This window comes from Carcharodon carcharias, chromosome 26 (genome assembly GCF_017639515.1).
Source record: "Carcharodon carcharias isolate sCarCar2 chromosome 26, sCarCar2.pri, whole genome shotgun sequence".
Taxonomy (NCBI): domain Eukaryota; kingdom Metazoa; phylum Chordata; class Chondrichthyes; order Lamniformes; family Lamnidae; genus Carcharodon; species Carcharodon carcharias.
Window position 1 is genome coordinate 3,591,442 of NC_054492.1, and position 13,000 is coordinate 3,604,441.

Consider the following 13,000-nt stretch of genomic DNA (forward strand, 5'->3'; position numbering starts at 1 on the left):
AGGATTAGTGATGCAGATCGTGTTTAGTGATGGGCATCGGTTTTAGATGTGGGGGATCAGGTTTAGTGATACTGGGTCCGGTTTACGAATGGGCAACCATGTTTAGCATTGGGGGATCGGGTTTAGTGATGGGGGATTGGGTTTAACGATTGGTGATTGAGTTTAGTGATGGGGATCTGGTTTAGTGATGGGGGATCGGGTTTGTCTAAGGCAGATCATGTTTAGCATTGGGTGATCGGGTTTACTGATGGGGAATCGTATTTAGCTATTGAGGATCGGGTTTAGTAAAGGGGGATCAGGTTTAGTGATGCAGGAACCGGTTTAGCAATGGGAGGTCGAGTTCTGCCATGGGGGATCTGGTTTAGTTATGGGGGATCGGGTCTAGAGATGTGGGATCAGTTTTAGTGACGCGGGATCGGGGTTTAGTGATGGGGGATCGCGTTTAGTGATGGGGGATCGCGTTTAGTGATGAGGGATCAAGTTTAGTGGTGGGGGGTTATGTTTAGCATTGAGGATGAGGTTTAGTGATGGGGGATCGGGATAAGTGATGGGGGATCGGGTTTAGCTATTGGGGATCAGGTTTAGCTATGGGCGATTGGGTTTAGTAATGTGGGATCTGGTTTAGCAAAGGGAGATTCGATTTAGCCATGGGGGATCAGGTTTAGCTATGGGGGATCGGGTTTAGTGATGTGGGATCAGGGTTAGTGATGGGGATCAGGGTTAGTGATGGGGGATCTGGTTTAGTGATGGGGGATCGGGTTTAGTGATGGGGGATCAGGTTTAGTGATGGGGATCAATTTTACCATTGGGGATCTGAACTAGTGATGGGGATCGTGTTTAGTGACGGGGATCAGTTTTAGATGTGGAGGATCAAGTTTAGTGGTGCCGGGTCCGGTTTACCAATGGGCGACCATGTTTCGCATTGGGGGATCGGGTTTAGTGATGGGGGATTGGGTTTAGCGATTGGTGATCGAGTTTAGTGATGGGGTATCGGGTTTACCTATGGCGGATCATGTTTACCATTGGGAGATCGGGTTTAGTGATGGGGGATCGGGTTTAGTGATGGGGCATCATGTTTAGCTATTGAGGATCGGGTTTAGTTAAGGGGGATCAGGTTAAGTGATGCGGGATCTGGTTTAGCAATGGGACGTTGAGTTCCACGGTGGGGGATCTGGTTTAGCTATGGGCAATGGGTTTAGAGATGTGGGATCGGGTTTAGTGATGTGGGATCGGGTTTAGTGATGGGGGATCTGGTTTAGTGATGGGGGATCGGGTTTAGTGATGGGGGTCAGGTTTACTGGTGGGGGATTATGTTTATCATTGGGGAATCAGGTTTAGTGATGGGGGATCGGGTTTAGTGATGGGGGATCGGGTTTAACTATGGGGGATTGTGTTTAGTAATGTGGGATCCGGAAAAGCAATGGGAGATTCGATTTAGCAATGGGGGATCAAGTTTAGCTATGGGGGATTGGGCTTAGTGATCTGGGATCAGGTTTAGTGATGAGGGATCGGGGTTAGTGGTGGGGATTGGGTTTAGTGATGGGGGATCATGTTTAGCATTGGGGGATCTGGTTAAGTTTTGGAGATCGGGTTTAGTGATGGGGATCATGTTTAGATGTGGAGGGTCAGGTTTAGTGATGCGCGGTCCAGTTTAGCGATGGGGGACCATGTTTAGCATTGGGGGGTCGGGTTTAGTGATGATGGATTGGGTTTAGTGATCGGTGATCGAGTTTAGTGATGGGGATCCGGTTTAGTGATGGGGGATCGGGTTTAGTTATGGGGGATCATGTTTAGCATTGGGGGATCGGGTTTAGTGATGGGGGATTGGGTTTCGTGATCGTAGCTCAGGTTTAGCGATGGGGGATCATTTTTGGCATTGGGAGATCGGGTTTAGTGATGGGTTTCAGGTTTAGTGATGGGGATTGGGTTTAGAAATGGGGGATTGGGTTTAGTGATGGGATATCGGCTTTAGTGATGGGGGATCAGGTTTAACAATGGGGGATAATTTTTAGCTATGGGGGATCGGGATCAGTGATGAGGATCAGATTTAATGACGGGGGATGGAGTTTAGTTATGGGGGATCAGGTTTAGCTAAGGGGGATTGGGTTTAGTAATGCGGGATATGGTTTACAATGGGAGATTTGATTTAGCCATGGGGGATCAGGTTTAGCTGTGGGGGATTGGAATTAGAGATGTGGGATCGGGTTTAGTGATTGGGGATCGGTGTTAGTGACGGGGGAACTGTTTTAGTGATGGAGGATCGGGATTAGTGATGGTGATCGGGTTTAGATGTGAGGGAACAGGTTTAGTGATGCCGGGTCTGGTTTAACAATGGGCAACCATGTTTAGCATTGGGGGATCTGGCTTAGTGATGGGTGATCGAGTTTAGTGATGGGGATCCGTTTTAGTGATGGGGGATCGCATTTACCTAAGGGGGATCATGTTTAGCATTGGGGGATCGGATTTAGTGATGGGGGATCCGGTTTAGAGATGGGGGATCATGTTTAGCTGTGGGTAATTGGGTTTAGCTATGGGGGATCGTGTTTAGTGATGTGAGATCAGATTTAGCGATGGGGGATCAGGTTTAGTGATGGGGATGGGTTTATTGATAGGGGATCAGGTTTAGCGATGGGGGATCATGTTTAGCACTGGGGATCGGGTTTTGTGTTGGGGGATTGGGTTTAGTGATGGGAGATCATGTTTAGCTATGGGGGATCGGGTTTAGCTATGGGGGATCGGGTTTGCTGATACAGGATCTGGTTTAGCAATAGGAGATCAGGTTTAGCCATGGGGGATCAGTTTTAGCTATCGGTGATCGGGTTTAGTGATGTGGGGTCTGGTTCAGTGATGGGGAATCGGGTTTAGTGATGGGGAATCGGGTTTAGTGATGGGGGATTGGGTTTAGATATGAGGGATTGGATTTAGTGATGTGGCATCGGGTTTAGTGATGTGGGATCGGGTTTAGCGATGGGGGATCAGGTTTAGTGATGGGCTGGGTTTATTGATAGGGGATCAGGTTTAGCGATGGGGGATCATGTTTAGCATTGGGGGATCGGGTTTTGTGTTGGGGGATTGGGTTTAGTGATGGGAGATTGTGTTTAGCTATGGGTTTCGGGTTTAGCTATGGGGGATCGGGTTTACTGATACAGGATCGGTTTAGCAATGGGAGATCGGGTTTAGCCATGGAGGATCAGGTGTAGCTATGGTGGATCGGGTTTAGTGATCTGGGATCAGATTTAGTGATGGGGATCGGGTTTAGTGGGGGGGAATCGTGTTTAACAATGGGAGGTCGAGATCCGCCATAGGGGATCTGGTTTAGCTATAGGGAATCGGCTTTAGAGATGCGGGATTGGGTTTAGTGATGTGGGATCGGGTTTAGTGATGGGTGATCTTGTTTAGTGATGGGGGGGTCGGGTTTAGTGATGGGGGATCAGGTTTAGTTTTGGGGATTATGTTTAGCATTGAGGATGCGGTTTAGTGATGGGGGATCGGGATAAGTGATGGGGGATCAGGTTTAGCTATGGGCGATTGGGTTTAGTAATGCGGGATCTGGTTTAGCAATGGGAGATTCGATTTAGCCATGGGGGATCAAGTTTAGCTACGGGGGATCGGGTTTAGTGATGTGGGATCAGGTTTAGTGATGGGGATCAGGGTTAGTGATGGGGGATCTGGTTTAGTGATGGGGGATCGGGTTTAGTGATGGGGGATCAGGTTTAGTGATGGGGATCAATTTTACCATTGGGGGATTTGAACTAGTGATGGGGATCGTGTTTAGTGATGGGGATCGGTTTTAGATGTGGAGGTTCAAGTTTAGTGATGCCGGGTCCGGATTACCAATGGGCGACCATGTTTCGCATTGGGGGATCGGGTTTAGTGATGGGGGATTGGGTTTAGCGATTGGTGATCGAGTTTAGTGATGGGATATCGGGTTTACCTATGGCGGATCATGCTTACCATTGGGTGATCGGGTTTAGTGATGGGGATCGGATTTAGTGATAGGGCATCATGTTTAGCTATTGAGGATCGGGTTAGTTAAGGGGGATCAGGTTAAGTGATGCGGGATCCGGTTTAGCAATGGGATGTTGAGTTCCGCGGTGGGGGATCTGGTTTAGCTATGGGCAATGGGTTTAGAGATGTGGGATCGGGTTTAGTGATGTGGGATCGGGTTTAGTGATGTGGGATCGGGTTTAGTGTTGGGGATCGGGTTTAGTGATGGGGGTCAGGTTTACTGGTGGGGGATTATGTTTATCATTGGGGAATCAGGTTTAGTGATGGGGATCGGGTTTAGTGATGGGGGATCGGGTTTAACTATGGGGGATTGTGTTTAGTAATGCGGGATCCGGAAAAGCAATGGGAGATTCGATTTAGCCATGGGGGATCAAGTTTAGCTATGGGGGATCAGGCTTAGTGATCTGGGATCAGGTTTAGTGATGAGGGATCGGGGTCAGTGGTGGGGATCGGGTTTAGTGATGGGGTTCATGTTTAGCATAGGGGGGTCGGGTTTAGTGATGATGGATTGGGTTTAGCGATCGGTGATCGAGTTTAGTGATGGGGATCTGGTTTAGTGATGGGGGATCGGGTTTAGTTATGGGGGATCATGTTTAGCATTGGGGGATCGGGTTTAGTGATGGGGGATTGGGTTTCATGATGGGAGCTCAGGTTTAGCGATGGGGAATCATTTTTGGCATTGGGAGATCGGGTTTAGTGATGGGTTTCAGGTTTAGTGATGGGGATTGGGTTTAGTGATGGGGTATCAGCTTTAGTGATGGGGGATCAGGTTTAGCAATGGGGGATCATTTTTAGCTATGGGGGATTGGGTTCAGTGATGGGGATCAGATTTAATGACGGGGATGGAGTTTAGTTATGGGGGATCAGGTTTAGCTAAGGGGGATTGGGTTTAGTAATGCGGGATATGGTTTACAATGGGAGATTTGATTTAGCCATGGGGGATCAGGTTTAGCTAGGGGGATTGGAATTAGTGATGTGGGATCGGGTTTAGTGATTGGGGATCGGGGTTAATGATGGGGGAACTGTTTTAATGATGGAGGATCGGGATTAGTGATGGGGATTGGGTTTAGATGTGAGGGATCATGTTTAGTGATGCCGGGTCCGGTTTACCAATGGGCGACCATGTTTAGCATTGGGGGATCCGGTTTAGTGAAGGGTGATCAAGTTTAGTGATGGGGATCTGGTTTAGTGATGGGGGATCGGGTTTACCTAAGGGGGATCATGTTTAGCATTGGGGGATCGGGTTTAGTGATAGGGGGTCGGGTTTAGTGATGTGGGATCGGGTTTAGTGATTGGGGATCAGGGTTAGTGACGGGGGAACTGTTTTAGTGATGGAGGATCGGGATTAGTGATGGGGATCGGGTTTAGATGTGAGGGATCAGGTTTAGTGATGCCAGGTCTGGTTTACCAATGGGCGACCATGTTTAGCATTGGGGGATCCGGTTTAGTGATGGGTGATCGAGTTTAGTGATGGGGAACAGGTTTAGTGATGGGGGATCGGGTTTACCTAAGGGGGATCATGTTTAGCATTTGGGGATCGGGTTCAGTGATGGGGGGTCGGGTTTAGTGATGTGGGATCGGGTTTATTGATGGAGAATCATGTTTAGCTACTGAGTTTCGAGTTTAGTTTAAAGGATCAGGTTTAGTGATGCAGGAACTGGTTTAGCAATGGGAGGTTGGGTTTCACCGTGGGAGATCAGGTTTAGCTATGAGGGATCGGGATTAGTGATGTGGGATAAGGGTTAGTGATATGGGATTGGGTTTAGTGATGGGGGATTGGGTTTAGTGATGGGAGATCGTGTTTAGCTATGGGGGATCTGGTTTAGATATGGGGGATCGGGTATAATGATTTGGGTTCATGTTTAGCATTGGGGGAACGGATTTAGTGATGGGGGATCCGGTTTAGAGATGGAGGATCATGTTTAGCTATGGGTAATTGGGTTTAGCTATGGGGGATCGTGTTTAGTGATGTGGGATCAGGTTTAGCGATGGGGGATCAGGTTTAGTGATGGGGATGGGTTTATTGATAGGGGATCAGGTTTAGCGATGGGGAATCATGTTTAGCTTTGGGGATCGGGTTTTGTGTTGGGGGACTGGGTTTAGTGATGGGAGATCGTGTTTAGCTATGGGGGATCGGGTGTAGCTATGGGGGATCGGGTTTGCTGATACAGGATCTGGTTTAGCAATAGGAGATCGGGTTTAGCCGTGGGGGATCAGTTTTAGTTATCGGGGATCGGGTTTAGTGATGTGGGATCTGGTTTAATGATGGGGAATCGGGTTTAGTGCTGGGGAATCGGGTTTAGTGATGGGGGATTGGGTTTAGATATGAGGGATTGGATTTAGTGATGTGGCATCGTGTTTAGTGATGTGGGATCGGGTTTAGCGATGGGGGATCAAGTTTAGTGATGGGGGACAGGTTTATTGTTAGCGGATCAGGTTTAACAATGAGGGATCATGATTAGCATTGAGGGAACAGGTTTAGTGATGGGGGACTGGGTTTAGTGATGGGAGATTGTGTTTAGCTATGGGGGAACGGGTTTAGCTATGGGGTTAAAAATATATAAAAACAAAAAAACTGCGGATGCTGGAAATCCAAAACAAAAACAGAATTACCTGGAAAAACTCAGCAGGTCTGGCAGCATCGGCGGAGAAGAAAAGAGTTGACGTTTCGAGTCCTCATGACCCTTCGACAGAACTTGCGTTCAAGTCCAAGAAAGAGTTGAAATATAAGCTGGTTTAAGGTGTGTGTGTGGGGGGCGGAGAGATAGAGAGACAAAGAGGTGGGGGGGGAGGGTGTGGTTGTAGGGACAAACAAGCAGTGATAGAAGCAGATCATCAAAAGATGTCAACGACAATAGTACAATAGAACACATAGGTGTTAAAATTAAAGTTGGTGATATTATCTAAACGAATGTGCTAATTAAGAATGGATGGTAGGGCACTCAAGGTATAGCTCTAGTGGGTTTTTTTTTATATAATGGAAATAGGTGGGAAAAGGAAAATCTTTATAACTTATTGGAAAAAAAAGGGAAGGGGGAAACAGAAAGGGGGTGGGGATGGGGGAGGGAGCTTATGACCTAAAGTTGTTGAATTCAATATTCAGTCCGGAAGGCTGTAAAGTCCCTAGTCGGAAGATGAGTTGTTGTTCCTCCAGTTTGCGTTGGGCTTCACTGGAACAATGCAGCAAGCCAAGGACAGACATGTGGGCAAGAGAGCAGGGTGGAGTGTTGAAATGGCAAGCGACAGGGAGGTTTGGGTCATTCTTGCGGACAGACCGCAGGTGTTCTGCAAAGCGGTCGCCCAGTTTACGTTTGGTCTCTCCAATGTGGAGGAGACCACATTGGGAGCAACGAATGCAGTAGACTAAGTTGGGGGAAATGCAAGTGAAATGCTGCTTCACTTGAAAGGAGTGTTTGGGTCCTTGGACGGTGAGGAGAGAGGAAGTGAAGGGGCAGGTGTTGCATCTTTTGCGTGGGCATGGGGTGGTGCCATAGGAGGGGGTTGAGGAGTAGGGGGTGATGGAGGATTGGACCAGGGTGTCCCGGAGGGAGCGATCCCTACGGAATGCCGATAAGGGGGGTGAAGGGAAGATGTGTTCGGTGGTGGCATCATGCTGGAGTTGGCGGAAATGGCGGAGGATGATCCTTTGAATGCGGAGGCTGGTGGGGTGATAAGTGAGGACAAGGGGGACCCTATCATGTTTCTGGGAGGGAGGAGAAGGCGTGAGGGCGGATGCGCGGGAGATGGGCCGGACACGGTTGAGGGCCCTGTCAACGACCGTGGGTGGAAAACCTCAGTTAAGGAAGAAGGAGGACATGTCAGAGGAACTGTTTTTGAATGTAGCATCATCGGTCTGGCGCACTGACCTCTACCTCGCGGAGGCTGAGCGTCAACTCGCAGACACTTCCTCCTACCTCTCCCTGGACCATGACCCCACCACTGAACATCAAGCCATTGTTTCCAGGACTGTCACTGACCTCATCTCCTCTGGGGATCTCCCTCCCACAGCTTCCAACCTGATAGTCTCCCAACCTCGGACGGCCCACTTCTATCTCCTACCCAAAATCCACAAACAGAACTGCCCCGGTAGACCGATCGTCTCAGCTTGTTCCTGCCCCACAGAACTCATTTCTCGTTATCTTGACTCCCTTCTCTCTCCCCTTGTCCAGTCCCTTCCCACCTACATCCGTGATTCCTCTGACACCTTACGTCACATCAACAATTTCCAGTTCCCTGGCCCCAACCGCTTCCTCTTCACCATGGACGTCCAATCCCTCTACACCTCCATCCCCCACCAGGATGGTCTGAGGGCCCTTAGCTTCTTCCTCGAACAGAGGCCCGAACAATCCCCATCCACGACTACTCTCCTCCGTCTGGCTGAACTTGTTCTCACACTGAACAATTTCTCCTTCAACTCCTCTCACTTCCTCCAAATAAAAGGTGTGGCTATGGGTACCCGCATGGGCCCCAGCTATGCCTGTCTCTTTATGGGGTATGTGGAACATTCCTTGTTGCAGTCCTACTCCGGCCCCCTTCCACAACTCTTTCTCCGGTACATCGATGATTACTTCGGTGCCGCTTCATGCTCTCGTCAGGACTTAGAAAAATTTATTAATTTTGCTTCCAATCTCCACCCCTCCATCATTTTCACGTGGTCCATCTCTGACACTTCCCTTCCCTTCCTTGACCTCTCTGTCTCAATCTCTGGTGATAGACTGTCCACCAATATCCATTACAAACCCACCGACTCCCACGGCTATCTCGACTACAGCTCCTCACACCCCGCTTCCTGTAAGGACTCCATCCCATTTTCTCAGTTCCTTCGCCTCCGTCGCATCTGTTCCGATGATGCTACATTCAAAAACAGTTCCTCTGACATGTCCTCCTTCTTCCTTAACCGAGGTTTTCCACCCACGGTCGTTGACAGGGCCCTCAACCGTGTCCGGCCCATCTCCCGCGCATAAGCCCTCACGCCTTCTCCTCCCTCCCAGAAACATGATAGGGTCCCCCTTGTCCTCACTTATCACCCCACCAGCCTCCGCATTCAAAGGATCATCCTCCGCCATTTCCGCCAACTCCAGCATGATGCCACCACCGAACACATCTTTCCTTCACCCCCCTTATCGGCATTCCGTAGGGATCGCTCCCTCCGGGACACCCTGGTCCACTCCTCCATCACCCCCTACTCCTCAACCCCCTCCTATGGCACCACCCCATGCCCATGCAAAAGATGCAACACCTGCCCCTTCACTTCCTCTCTCCTAACCGTCCAAGGACCCAAACACTCCTTTCAAGTGAAGCAGCATTTCACTTGCATTTCCCCCAACTTAGTCTACTGCATTCGTTGCTCCCAATGTGGTCTCCTCTACATTGGAGAGACCAAACGTAAACTGGGCGACCGCTTTGCAGAACACCTGCGGTCTGTCCGCAAGAATGACCCAAACCTCCCTGTCGCTTGCCATTTCAACACTCCACCCTGCTCTCTTGCCCACATGTCTGTCCTTGGCTTGCTGCATTGTTCCAGTGAAGCCCAACGCAAACTGGAGGAACAACACCTCATCTTCCGACTAGGGACTTTACAGCCTTCCGGACTGAATATTGAATTCAACAACTTTAGGTCGTAAGCTCCCTCCCCCATCCCCACCCCCTTTCTGTTTCCCCCTTCCCTTTTTTTTCCAATAAGTTATAAAGATTTTCCTTTTCCCACCTATTTCCATTATATAAAAAAAAACCCACTAGAGCTATACCTTGAGTGCCCTACCATCCATTCTTAATTAGCACATTCGTTTAGATAATATCACCAACTTTAATTTTAACACCTATGTGTTCTATTGTACTATTGTCGTTGACATCTTTTGATGATCTGCTTCTATCACTGCTTGTTTGTCCCTACAACCACACCCTCCCCCCCCACCTCTTTGTCTCTCTATCTCTCCGCCCCCCACACACACACCTTAAACCAGCTTATATGTCAACTCTTTCTTGGACTTGAACGCAAGTTCTGTCGAAGGGTCATGAGGACTCGAAACGTCAACTCTTTTCTTCTCCGCCGATGCTGCCAGACCTGCTGAGTTTTTCCAGGTAATTCTGTTTTTGTTTTAGCTATGGGGTATCGGGTTTAGTGAAACGGGATCCGGTTTAGCAATAGGAGATCGGGATTTGCCATGGGGGATCATGTTTAACCATGGGGGATCGGGTTTAGAGATGTGGGATTGGATTTAGTGATGGGGGATCAGGTTTAGTGATGGGGAATCATCTTTAGCTATTGAGGATCGGGTTTAGTTTAAAGGATCAGGTTTAGTGATGCAGGATCTGGCTTAGCAATGGAGGTCGTGTTTCACCATGGGGGATCAGGTTTAGCTATGGGGGATCGGGATTAGTGATGTGGGATCAGGATTAGTGAGGGGGGATCGGGTCTTGTGATGGGGGATTTGGTTTAGTGATGGGAGATCTTGTTTAGCTATGGGGAATCGGGTTTAGCTATGGGGGGTCGGGTTTAGTGATGTGGGATCATGTTTAGCATTGGGATTCGGATTTAGTGATGGGGGATCTGGTGTAGTGATGCGGGATCATGTTTAGCTATGGGGGATCGGGTTTATCTATGGCGGATCGGTTTTAGTGATGTAGGATCGGGTTTTGCCATGGGGATCGGGTTTATTGATGGGGATGGGTTTAGTGATGGGGATCAGGTTTAGTGATGGGGATCATGTTTAGCATTGGAGGATTGGGTTTAGTGATGTGGCATTGGGTTTAGTGATGTGGGATCGGGTTTAGCGATGGGGGATCAGGTTTAGTGATGGGGAACAGGTTTAGTGATAGGGGATCAGGTTTAGCGTTGGGGATCATGATTAGCATTGAGGGATCAGGTTTAGTGATGGAGGATTGGGTTTAGTGATCTGAGATCGTGTTTAGCTATGGGGGAACGGGTTTATCTATGGGGTATTGGGAATAGTGATACGGGATCCGGTTTAGCAATGGGAGAACGGGTTTAGCCGTGGAGGATCATGTTTAGCTATGGGTGATCGTGTTTAGTGATGTGGGATCGGATTTAGTGATGGGGGGTCGGGTTTAGTGATGGGGGATCGAATTTTGTGATGGGAGCTCAGGTTTAGCGATGGGGGATCTTGTTTAGCATTGGCAGATCGGGTTTAGTGATGGGGTTCAGGTTTAGTGATGGAGATTGGGTTTAGAAATGGGGGATTGGGTTTAGTGATGTGGGATTGGGTTAAGTGATGGGGTATCGGCTTTAGTGATGGGGGATCAGGTTTAGCGATGGGGGATCATTTTTAGCTATGGGGGATCAGGTTCAGTGATGGGGATCAGGTTGAATAACGGGGGATGGAGTTTAGTTATGGGGATCAGGTTTAGCTAAGGTGGATTGGGTTTAGTAATGCGGGATACGGTTTACAATGGGAGATTCAATTTAGCCATGGGGGATCAGGTTTAGCTATGGGGCATTGGAATTAGTGATGGAGGATCAGGTTTAGCGATGGGGGAATCAGGTTTAGTGATGGGGATCATATTTAGCATTGGGGAATCGGGATTGTGATGGGGATTGTGTTTAGTGATGGGGATCGGGTTCAGATGTGAGGGATCAGGTTTAATGATGCGGGGTCCAGTTTACCAATGGGCGACCATGTTTAGCATTGTGGGTTCCGGTTTAGTGATGGGGGATCGGGTTTAGTGATGGGGATCTGGTTTAGAGATGTGGGATCGGGTTTAGTGATGTGGGATCAGGTTTAATGATGGGGGATCTGGTTTAGTGATGGGGGATCGGGTTTTGTGATGGGGATCAGGTTTAGTGGTGGGGGACTATGTTTAGCATTGGGGGATCAGTTTTAGTAATGTGGGATCCGGTTTAGCAATGGGAGATTCGATTTAGCCATCGGGGATCAGGTTTAGCTATGGGGGATCGGGTTTAGCGATGTGGGATCAGGTTTAGTGATTGGGGATCGCGGTAAGTGATGGGGGATCTGGTTTTGTGATGGAAGATCGGGTTTAGTCATGGTGGATCAGGTTTAGTCATGGGGGATCATATTTAGCATTGGGGATTGGGATTAGTGATGGGGATCGGGTTTAGTGATGGGGATCGGGTTTAGTGATGGTGTTCGGGTTTAGATGTGAGAGATCAGGTTTAGTGATGCCGGGTCCAGTTTACCAATGGGCGACCATGTTGAGCATTGGGGGATCCGGTTTAGTGATGGGGGATTGGGTTTAGCGATCGGTGATCGAGTTTAGTGATGGGAGATCCGGTTTAGTGGTGGGGGCTCAGGTTTAGTGATGGGGGATTGGGGTTTGTGATGGGGGATCAGGTATAGTGATGGGGGATCATGTTTAGCTGTGGGGGATCGGGTTCAGTGATGGGGATCTTGTTTAGTGATAGGGGATCGAGTTTAGATATGGAGCATCGTGTTTAGTAATGCAGAATCCGGATCAGTGATGGGGGATCATGTTTAGCATTGGGCGATCAGGTTTAGTGATGGGGGATTGGGTTTAGCGATTGGGGATCGTGTTTAGTGATGAGGGATCAGGTTTAGTGATGGGGGATCGGGTTTAGCAAAGGGGGAACATGTTTAGCATTGGGGATCAGGTTTAGTGATGGGGGAATCAGATTAAGTGATGGGGGATCGTTTTCAGCTATTGGGGATCAGGTTTAGCTAAGGGGGACTGGGTTTAGTAATGTGGGAAATGGTTTAGCAATAGGAGATTGGATTTAGCCATGGGGGATCAGGTTTAGCTATGGGGGATTGGAATTAGTGATGTGGGATCGGGTTTAGTGATTGGGGATCGGGGTTAGTGATGGGGATCTGGTTTAGTGAAGGGGGATCGGGTTTAGTGATGGGGGATCATGTTTAGCATTGGGGGATCAGGATTAGTGATGGGGATCAGGTTCAATGATGCCGGGTCCGGTTTACCAATGGGCGACCATGTTTAGCTTTGGGGGATCGGGTTTAGTGATGGGGGATTTGGCTTAGTGATCGGTGATCGAGTT